General features: G+C 39.5%; 1 protein-coding gene across 3 annotated transcripts in view; it reads right to left on the bottom strand.

The window, feature by feature from the left end:
* The window catches only part of LOC147891802 (calcineurin B-like protein 3), a 207,927-nt gene that overhangs the window by 142,256 nt on the left and 53,370 nt on the right, over positions 1-12,301 (bottom strand). The window lies entirely within an intron of this gene.

Genomic DNA, 12,301 nt, shown 5'->3' with positions numbered 1-12,301 from the left:
ATGCATTATCCCACTCTGTTTAGTGTTGTTTACCCCGTGCCGCTGACACAAACTCAGTATGAAGACCATTTTATAAATGGATGCTCATGGGGTTGGGCTAGGGGATATGTGAACGTGTGAGAAGATTTGTTTATACCATGGTCTACACCGACTGTTGTGCATTGATTTCATGGAAGCTTGTTGTGCATTGATTTCATGGAAGCTAGTGTATGATGGAGTTCATGGCTCTGGACCCTGTGGTGACTGTCATGGGGTTGAAAACCGCATGTTTTGTTTTGTTTTAAGAGGTATAAAAGATAGATGTTAAAACTCAATTTGTAATTTTTGTCACTTCTCTGTGTAGCTCTCTCCTGCCCATAATCATCAACCATGGCCTAATGGGGGGCCATTTCTTGCCCTGAGCCACAGTAAGAAAAGTTGCCTCAAGACCTTGATGATTTCATGTGAAACACTCTTCAGATGTTTCTTGGTTTCCAGTTGAATCATCCATGTCAGCACAACGCTCATGAAATCTAGATCTGGGTTGACTAGCAGCACCTCTATTGCGTTTCACAACCTGAGCTTAGTGCTTAATTGTCATGATAACCCCAACTGCTGCTATCAGCATAGTAAAACGCAAAGGTACGCACAGTTTGAATAGGCAAAAGACTGCTCCTTTCAAGAGGGTGATCCAAACTGGCAGAGAGAACTACAGAAACCTTTGAAACCCCTGGTGTTGTGGATGGATTGATGAACGGATGAGCTTTACTGCATGCTAGTGCACAAGTCTGTTATTCGTCTAGTTGAGAAAATTTCACTTGCATCTAGAAAGATGACAGAAACGTCATCCCCACTGCTTATGATGTTTGTTGCTACTCGGGCCTGCATGATGTGTTTATTTGTGGAGACAGGCACTTGGGGAATACCTTAACTTGCCTTCCATGATGGATGGTTGAAGACAAGCGTGTGCATTGTATGCATAGATGGGGGTTTTGTGTACTTTTGTGCAATCGAGTATGTGTGCAAGGTGAACAGGCGTGCACATGCATTTGGCATGTACACAAGTATACATACAAGGAGAGACAAATGAAATCGTTTATCTTCACAAGCAGTTGTAGCTTGAATGAAGAGATTTTGGACTACTTTTTGATTAGCCTTCTCCTTTAGTGCTAGCCTTCGTCATGGCTGAGTCTGCCCTTCACCTCCAAAGTGCCGACAGAAATTGAGTACAAGACTTTGTATAAATGGATGCTCAAGTATGTGTGGGTGTGAAAATTTGTATGTGTGAGAGCATATGTTTATACTATGGTCTCTCGACTTGGGTATGGTTCAACACAAGACTAATCTCTCCCTTCGTTTGACTTCTAGGACATAACTGTTTTTTATCCTTTCTACATTTGTTGCATATCATAATCTATCTTGAGATTGTCTTGATTCTCCATGGCATTGTTGATATCCACACCTTATAGTGGTGCCATTTACCAATGTCATCTATCTTTACACGGTTCTATTGATATCTCATGATTTTTCATGTCCCTAATAGAATTAGAATAGTGGCTTGATGGTAAAAGTCTCATTCTAGCTTTCATAAATCAATGTCCTTTAAGGAAAAAAATCATAGGTACTACCATCATCGTGAAAAATAACTCCTCCTGTTCCATTCATTAAGGCTTCCATTTTCAAAAGAACATGAGAATTGTACTTACTTTGACCTTCAACAAATGGGCTATTTAGTTATCCTCTTGTTGGTCCCTCCTCTTTGAATCATTGTCTCCTTCTTTGGAATATTCATTGAGATGTGGCCATTCTTGTGGTAGATGAGGAGTTCCTTCTTAGAATGTTCACCATTGTTCTTGTTTGGAGCATTTGGCTTGATATAAAAAACCAAACTTAGATTTAATATATGGTTTTCGACTGAACATTTTCTTTCTTGAAAAGATGTAGACTAATCCTAATAAATTCATACTTACAGATAGATGGTGGAATTGAGTGTTATAGATGAAACATATTATTTGTATCTATAATTTTGGTCTTCAATCAGGCTACATATTTCCCCCTTGATTATTTTAATTGACTTTTTTTGGTGTTTGTAGTTTTAACAATGTTTTCCAAAATTGGTTAGTGTAGGCGGATATGATCTCTTTCGCAAATTCCCTTAGCTATCTCACTATGACCTAAATTGGCTAATCCATGATATTATAGTGTTTACATACTTTTCTTTGTCAAATTTCTAAAACATGAGCTTTTCTACTCATTTTGTGTCGCTTTTTGAATTTTGTGTCTTGTGGCTTTAAGAATACAATCATTATCAGTGTCAATGTGTCATCTTCAAATGAGTCTCTCTCTCTTCTTATTCTTTATTTTCCTTTTGAGAATCTCTTTGAGCTTTTGCACTTGAAGTAATTGTGCATAAATTGAGCCTCTTTTATTTTGGAAGAGTGGGTGGTTGACAGTTCATCCCCCATAATAACAAAATAAAAGAAAATCTAAAAGTGGATGTGGTGTGTGTGAGAGTGGAAGTGTAAGTGAGCGAGTGTTTGTGTGTATGTACGTACGTACATACATACACTCTTGCTCTTCCTTTTTTCCTTTCTTTGTAGATGAATGACCTCTTTTTTGAGTACTTGTAGTGATACTAGAACTTGGTATCACAGCTCATGAAGTACTCGCCTTCAACATTTGGTATATTTGTTTACTTTTTAGAGGCTCTATCAAAACTACATTCGACCACCCTACTTCTTCCTCTATTGCCTGCACTTCAACCATACCCAAGGGTTGTTTAAGTCCAAAGTATCATACTCCTCCAATATTAGTTGAATGGTCCCTAATGAATATCCAATAGCTCGTTATTACTTGTCTTTCTATGTGCTTATCTTCCATCCCTATAATACTATAGACACGTCTTCAACTTTATCTAAGCTAAAAAACTTAAAGACTTTAGACACGCCTTCATCACATCTGGTGTAAGATCTGTGCAAATTATCATAACCATCGCATATCATTTGCATACAATATTAGAGTTCTAGAAAGTTTCATCTTTTTAGACCATCAGTGCCTAACATGGCTATGAAAAATATACATTGCCGACTCACATGTGTACTAGTATGTGACAGGTTTTCTTAATAGAAAAAGTAAGTATATACCTATTTATGGGACAATATTTGGTACGGTGCTTGGGTTCAATGTGACTTAGAGGCATACCAAGTCTTGATCCATTACGAGATATAAAGCCATGGATTTGACCTTACCAACTCAAAAATGTTTCACCTCAACGTGCCTCAAAGAAATGTTATCCATCCTAAAACAAGATGCTATGCTACTCCAAATTCAATACCTCCTAGCTAAAACATTTATGCCATCATTTATTACAATCCTACCAAGTTTCATCTTGTTTAGACTGAAGATGCCCAACACCGTTATGAAAAATTACCATTGACGACCACACATGTTCCAGTGTGTGCATCATAGTTCTTTAAAAAAAAAAGACATGTAAAGACCTATTTATGGGACAAGATTTAATACAGTGCTTGGGCACGATGTGACTTAGAGACGTACCAAGTCTCATTCCATTAGTAGGTATAAATCCATGGATTTGACCTTACCCTAACAAAAGTAATTCTTGTCGAAGTGCAGCAAAGAAAGGGTTATCTAGCCTAAAACAATATGCTACTCTACTCCAAATGCAATAAAGCCTAGCCATAATCTTTATGCCATCATGTATTAGATTCCTACAAATCTTTGTCTTCTTCTGACCATCGATGCTGAACATGGTTCTGAAAAACCTTGAACGTTGGTGACCCTCACGTGTTGTATTGTGCACGATGGGGATTTGTAAAATGAAAAGGCATGTATAGAATTATTTATGGGTTAAGATTTGGTATGGCGATTGGGTAAAATGTTATTGAGATTCATACCAATTCTCGGTCCAGTATGAGATATAGAGCAATGTATTTGAACTTACCCTATCAAAAATGTTTCAGTGTGCAATGTGGCAAAAGAAGGGTTGTCTACCGTAAACCAATATGCTATGCTACTCAAAATGAAATAAAACCTAGACAAAATCTCTTTGTCGCACTGCGTCGAGAAATATTTTTGTTACGGTAAGGTCAAATCGATGGCTCTATATCTCGTAATAGACTGAGACTTGGTATGATTGTCATTAATATTATACCAAAGAACCATATCAAATCTTGCCTATACATGGCTTTTTGTTTTGAATAACCTTGTCGCACACACTAGACAAAATCTCTTTGTCGCACTGCGTCGAGAAATATTTTTGTTACGGTAAGGTCAAATCGATGGCTCTATATCTCGTAATAGACTGAGACTTGGTATGATTGTCATTAATATTATACCAAAGCACCATATCAAATCTTGCCTATACATGGCTTTTTGTTTTGAATAACCTTGTCGCACACACTAGAACACATGTGGGTCACCAACGTTGGTTTTCAATATCCATGTTAGATATCGATGGTCGAAAGAAGATGAAACTCCGTACGACTCTAATATATGATGGTATAAATACTTTGGCTAGGTTTTTATTTGAAGGAGCGTAGCATATTGGTTTATGGTAGACAACCCTTTTTCGCTAGACTGCGAGGAGGTGAAACATTTTTGATAGGGTAAGTTTAAATCATTTTCTCTACATCTCGTAATGGACCGAGAATTGGTATGACTCACTAACATTCTACCCAAGAACCGTACCGAATCTTGTCCCATAAATAGGTCTATGCATGCCTTTTTATTTTACAAATCCCCGTCATGCACACTACAACACGTGAGGGTCACCAACGTTGCACTGTAACACATGTGGCTCACCAACGTTGGTTTTCAATAACCATGTTGGACATTGAACGTTCCAAGTGAGGACCGACACACCCGTTTGACAGACTCTCCCTGGACTCCACCCTAGTGTCTGACTGCCCTATACGCATCCTCTACGCATCATTGAGGAAATTAAATCTGTTTTCCCTACCTCTGCATTTGGTCGTAATCAGCTCTCTCGTTGTTTCGTTTATACCCTGAAGTATAGTAAGCTATGTTAATGACAGGAACGGGGGTCGTTGAAATGAACTTCCCTACTTGACTAGTGACGCCGTTGGATGGAAAAGTTAGCTTACCATCAAACCACTCTTAGCTTCACGTTTCCTTCCTTGATTTCTTTAGCACGTAAAACCCTTCGGCCCCGGAGGGGGGCTACTGAGGTTAGAAGATCTCGACACCTAGCATGTATGATTGAATGTGTAACCAGCATCACTCTCTGCGTGCATTGAGCTTCACCCCTGTGGATGTAACACCTCTGAGATCTTTGATGCAACTGGGACTTGCGCAATGCCATGAGGTGACAATACACTGACACCCCTCGTATAATGAATAGGAGCAGCCCAGGTACCCGAAAAGAAACAAAGTGCCCCAGCTAGACCCACCACCCGAATTACTGTCACGGACTTTGGTAGTGGTCTTCTTTGCTCAAGGCACATCTTACGTGATAGTGCCCTATGATACGTCCGTCCCTCCGGTTGGCCCGTCGATGCATCGCCTTAGAAACCGAGGAGCTGATAGTTCAGGACGAAGATAGGCGCTGCCTAGCCATAGCTCTGTATATACACAGGCTATCACCACCTCCCTGTCTCACTGGTTCCTACATGCTTGGACTGGCCGCTCGCTGATAGAAACGAACTTAGCTATGTTGTGAAGACATAGTAGTAAGCATCCACGGCTTACTGATGCTGCATTACTTTGAAGAAGATCAACCCAGAATGTTACCAATGCCAAAGTACATGATGTGTACTGCATCTTGGGAACGCAGGACCCCTATAAACAGGCAACTCAAGAAGAGTATTAAGAAAGAGGAGCCAATATGTGTCCCTTATGGCGAAACTTAGGAGTAGCTTTTGTATTATTCAGAAACAATACATGCAATTTATGATATTTTAGCATTTTTTGCAGTTCTTTTAGATAACTCGCCCCAAATGATCACTTAAGCAGTATACTAACCATGGACTAGACTATACATGGTTTTTTAGCATTTTTTGCAGTTCTTTTAGATAACTCGCCCCAAATGATCACTTAAGCAGTATACTAACCATGGACTACAATATTAGACTATACATGGTTTCTTGAGACTACTAGTCGTAAGCTGAGTATTTGGATGAACGCGAAAATGATCGGGACTTTATTCAAGTCAAGGTTTTGACTCTATTATTTACTATTTGAAGTTAAATAAAGGAGTGGGTGGAAGTTTTCAATGAAGGAGAAGCTTGGTTGGCTTTTTCCCTTTTTTACTTAAGAAATTTCTATGGAGAACACAAATAGAAAAAGACATTGAAATTTCCTTCGAATTTCTTTAATGGACAGGGATAACAACCGTAGTTGGGCATTGAAGCATGTGGTTACAAGATAAAAACAAAGGTTCTAACTCTTGTTTCGTCTAACTTTTCTTGATATTTCAATAGATAAGGAATGGAAGGGAGATTCAAACACTTGGCACCAGCATCCAAGGACCGACATCTTGATGCAAATGGGAGTTTTTTCAATGAACCCTATTGATAAGGAGGTTGTAGTCCTTGTGAGGACTTTTTTGATAGATTAGTTGTTAGAGAAAACTCTTTACTATTTTTTGTTCACGCTGTAGGGCAGAACCAATGCTTTTTCTAGCATCTTTTGATTTTTGCCTTAAAAATCGTATACAACCTCTCTGAAATGTAGAACTCTTACTGTTGGACATACTAAAATATGTTATGCTACTCATATATATTTCAATTATCAAAAACATGAAGAATGCTAGTACATGCTTTTTGATCATGAATTGGAATACTCTATGAGGTTTTGAAATAGAAAACCCTATCTAACACCTTTTGGAAGGTATAAAGAATACTTGGGTCATTCCCGACTTTGCTGTAATTGATACACTTGGGTCATTGGAAGCATTGGCATAATTAAGCTATGGATGCTAGGGGTACTTATTTATCTACGATGTTATGATGCATGTGGGATAATGGAGAAGTAGAGGCCTTGATGAATTAAGCCACATACACCCTTGCAAGTTTGTATGGATTTCAAAGATCCTAACTTATTGAATTTGCATGTCTCCCCTAGGCCCCTGCTTGGTGTGTGGATCTCTCAAAGATTGGTTATGGAGATCCCTTACCAGCCCCAACTTAAGCATGCCAAGCTGCTATGACCATGTTTCCAAAGAGAGTCCATGAGGTCATAATTAAATTGGATTCCCAAGACTGGTGTAGAATATTGGTCCTTAGGAAAGGCATGGTGGAGGAGATGAATAAATTTCATAAAACAGTTGGAACAATCATTGGACCAAATCATTGAGGAAGACCATAAAGCTTTACTAGAATTTGTTGAGTTTTCCCTAACACTATGAGAAGCCTTTTATTTGCCAACCCTTGCAAGTTTGAACATTCCTTGCTTTCCATGAAATTATTCAACTATTTTGCAATGTTATGATGTACTTCACATTACATTTTAACCCTTTCTTACTATGTTTTCTAATCACAAATTAAAACTTCAAAGCCACCTCTTAAAATAAAATAATATTAATGGAAACTATATTAAATAAATTAGTAATAAAGGTGCCATAGACAAATCACAAGACTAGGAATCACTTTTGGTATTTTGCTATAGTTTTGAATTGGACAAGAAAATTTGATATGATTTGCAATTCGGCCAAAGGATTTCCCTATTGTGACTTTCTATGCTCTAAGAACTTAAAATTTTGTGGGTTCACCTTATTGATTGATATATACAATTCCCAAACCAAGCAATATATACTATGTCTTAGTACGGCAAATTTTTTGATAAAACAAGCACAAGGATTTGTCATGTGTATGCATGGTATTTCAGCACACGAAAACCAAATTGAGAATGGTGTGCTTTGGTGGAAAATTAATAGTCCATAAATTATGCCTTTATGGGTAGCTTTGTTTTCACCCTAGGGAAAATGTGTATGAGCAGAGTAGGGCCCCAAAATGGTGTGCATGGTATACACTTTATTTGGCCATCTCAATGGCACTCCACACCAGTCTTACTTCACCCCATGAATGTGGAGACAATGAGTCGGCTTCATTACACTACGCACATTGGTTGGTTCACTACGCAGCCTCCTACCCTCCACCATGGGGAACTGACATCAACATCACGAAATATGACAATCTCTTCCTACATCTGGCATACATCCACCATTAATAGAAATTAATATGGATAGTTATTGATCCATTAGACTCACACAAATATCCACCTTGTACTAATCATTCCAAGCACATTTCTTAGTTGACGTACCCGCTTGCAAAACAATTCAAACTTAGCTCCATGTTAATATAATAGCACACAACAGGAAAGTTGCATGCTCTTTGACCATTGATGACCAAATGAAACTATTTTCCCATTGACTCTGTCTACCAAGAACGTGCCCAATAATAATCCGAGGACCCCATGACTCATTGTAGATATTTCATTCCATCAAATCCTTCATGAGCAAGACAAGGAGGAATGCATGTAGTCAGAAGTGTGGATACAACCTGACCACGCTCTTCATGATTCTCTCTTCTCTTCAAGTCTTTCTGTCCACCACAGTTTTGATTTTTAGCATGCACACAATGCGCAAAGCACAAAGCAAAGATCCATGATCCAAAGGAGGATCAATCTAGTATGCAAAAAAGGCCTACAAGGCTAGAAGAAGATGGTCCAACCCTACCACATCCTCCTCCTCCTCCTCCTCCACCCACTACGCTGCTCAAGCCCTCCCTAAGGCTATCCAACTCCCTCAAGAGAACTCAAGAATGCCACCTTGGATGAAAGAAGATATAGAGAGGCCAACATGAGATTTGGAGGTTGAGCTTCTAATAGGCAAGGGACAACATATTTGCCACTTCACTCGGAGATCAGTTGGATTTTTGAACCACCTACGATCCTAGCAAGCAAAGAAGAGAAGTTACTATTGAATTGGTTTTTTGGAACGCAGTTGAGACATGGGGTGGATCTACTCAAGCTTGTCCAAGACCACTATTATGCCTTCTAGATGGGATACCCATGTAAGTCTTGGTGGAAAAGGTTTCAAAAGAAGGCACCAAAGTTCTCCATTCAATGGCAAGACTTAGAAAGCCTGGCCTATGGAATCATCATCAGCCCTTGACCTAACAATGTTAAGACATTCCATGATAATATACAATGGATGTATGAGAAGCACACATATCAAAGTGGATGAGATCACTGTCCATGTAGGCAAGGACATACACTATTCCCAAAAGTCTATGAGACTAGAGTCAAAGTAGGCAATGAAAATGGCAGGTACACTATTCCCAAAAGAAAAACATGATGCATGTATTGATTGATGCCAAATAATCATGAGCATGTAACTACCCTTTGTTGTGTCGATGCTGCAGGGTTTACAGTACACTTTCAAAGGATAGAGGAAGAAGTACAATTACATTCAGTAATGTGACCACATGCTATGATGAGTATGCAATCAAATTCTTTGCAAATGGTTTCCTCCACTACTAGCCTTTTGCTAATTCTAGATGAACGTGGATCTCATGTGCAATTTGAGCTTGTGCCCAAAGCTAGACATTGTCACCCTCTCGGCACATACTTAAAAAAGGTTGCAACCCTGAAATGTGTTTGTCTTTCCTTCTTTTCAGAGAACATTGGAAAGAGCTATGTTGCAAGTCGAACACTTGCAAGGACACATGGAGAGCTAGCTTCACGGGCCTTGCAAAAATCTTTGACAAAGAACAACATCATCTCAAGTAAGCTTTAAATTGAATGGCATTTGACCGTTGGACTGCAACTCTTTTAATTTCAAGGCAATCCCGCATCCAATTATGGAGAAAGATCTGATGGGAAAAATATTTGATAACAAGCAACATTGTATGAGGCTTTACAATGAGTAGTGTTTGGCTACTAGATTACAACATTCTAAATTTTAAGACCCCCCTCCCCACCCTTTTTTCCACCCCCCCACACACGTTCTCACCATAGAATATGTGAACATAACAACAACTGGAAATGGAAGGCATCCAAAGATTGATTAGATGCAGATAGTGTGGACGCACAAGAAATAGACATTGAGGAAAACACAAACATGAACATGGTTCTGGATTTACAACAAAACCCTTGCAATGCTGAAGATGCAACATAGTTCTTGATGTACTTGAGCATGGTTCTCGATTTACAAGAAAAACCTTGCAATGTTGAGGATGCAACATAATTCTTAATGTACTTATGCATGGTGCTAGATACATTAACTAGTGTAAGCAATCATGAAGGACTCAAACATCACAAAGCACATGCACATGATGGTGGACCACACAAACATGAGCGAGGTCTTGGATTTTCAAAAAAACTCTTGCAATGGTGACGATACAACACAACTCTTGGCATACTTCAGCATGGATCTACAAATGCGAGCAATCATGATGGTGGAGACATAATTGATAAAGGCAACTTGTGTGCTCGCAAGTCTCAGGAAGAGGACACCTAGTGAGATATCCCTCTTGGCTCCTAATGTAGAAAATTGTATGAATCGCCCATGGACCATGTGCTCTTGTGGAGGAAACCTTCCAACATGAGGATAAACTATTCTTACTCTCAAATAATTAATTAAACAAAGCAAATAAAGGCATAGCAAGTGAGAATAAGAATGAAAGGCACAAATGGAGAGAGAGAGAGAGAGAGAGAGAGAGAGAGAGAGAGGGAGGGAGGGAGGGAGGGAGGGAGGGAGAGAGAGAGAGAGAGAGAGAGAGAGAGAGAGAGAGAGGGAGGGAGGGAGCGAGGGAGGGTGGGAGAGAGAGAGAGAGAGAGAGAGAGAGAGAGAGTAGAGAAAGGTAATGCCATGCTCAAGAGACGGGCTCACTACTCAGGCTATGAAGAAAGAGAAGAGAGAGAGAGTAGAGAAAGGTAATGCCATGCTCAAGAGACGGGCTCACTACTCAGGCTGTGAAGAAAGAGAAGAGTAGAAAGCAACATGACCTACATGATGCTCAAGTCTAATAATGGGCATGGGAGCAATTACTAATATATTCAAAGCAAAATTGCCTAAGGGTTTTGGTTGCCAATCTCCTTCCTTTCTCAACTACATGTTTGTGGCTAGTAGTAGATCTGAGCATGAATGGCAATGATGCAACGGGTAAGAGCAAAACTTACAAGGAAATCATGTACAACCCCCAAGCACACATGCAAGAATCACGAACCATCATGTACTCCTTGTAATGCTCAAAGTTAGGCCTATTTTGAGTTTTCACGATTAGGCGATTGAGCCTTTACAATGTTGATTTGATTGTGCATTGGTAGAGCATTTAGATCTCGCCACAATTGACCCGCTCGGCAAATGAGTTGACGGCCAAGGCTCACATTTGTCGACCTCTATGGCTCTTGCAGACGAGCTCCCATCAACCACGATGGTAAGCAACACCCCACCTAGACTATAAGACACTGTTGAGCAATCCCATTGGCTACATTTGTGGCTTCCTCGATTCCCCTCCTCTGTTTCTCTCTTATAATCTGCCATCCCCTTGCCTATGTCTCTTACTTATCCTACTACAATGTCCCCTTCGCCTCTTGTGCATATCCCTTGCTCTAGTTACCTTGTGCTAGTTTTCCATCCTCATTGTAGAGTTTTGCATTAGTAACTCAATTGATGAGAACCATGTTAAGCAAACAATGGCATGTGGTTGCGCACATGTGTATTTTGGTCCAATGGTAATGGCACAATAGCTTCTATATCTTACGAAAAAGCTAAGAAAAAATCTTCAAATGAAGGTTGGCAAACCCTGAGGGAATTTTTCATAAAGTGGAGGGACCTTCCACCTCGTACGTGGATTGTTGCATCTTTTAAAGGGCAGATTATTACTCGGGTTGTATTGATTGCGAGCCGTACTCTTTTTCTGAAAGATAAAGCTACGCTTTTACTGCTTGGTCATCAGGATGTGGCCCCACATTAGGATTGACTCTCGAATCCTGAGGTGGACATGCAATCTTGATTTTTCTTTTTTATGTGATAGAGTATGTACATATGTTGGCACAAATAAAATGGCCTTACAATGTACAAGGGTTATGTGACGGAGAAATGATGGGCATATGTTAATAGATTGTACCGTGATATAGTTGCCTTATAGGAGCATAATCATCATGGTTATGCAGGCCAGACATAGCATTTTGCAAGATAGGATATTTTCTATGCAGGTGACCATTGATTTCCAGATGTGGTAGTTCTTGTGAAACATGCCCTTTAGCCTATTGTGGCTTTTAATGACCAAGGTGGTCGATGGATTGTTATACAATGTCTTTTGGGAGGAGAGAGATTTGA

The sequence above is a fragment of the Dipteris shenzhenensis genome, chromosome 17 (genome assembly GCF_047967505.1).
Source record: "Dipteris shenzhenensis isolate YYH24624 ecotype China chromosome 17, Dip_SZ_1.0, whole genome shotgun sequence".
NCBI lineage: Eukaryota > Viridiplantae > Streptophyta > Polypodiopsida > Gleicheniales > Dipteridaceae > Dipteris > Dipteris shenzhenensis.
Note: the sequence above shows the minus strand (reverse complement) of the source record. Positions and strands in the feature narration are given on the sequence as shown.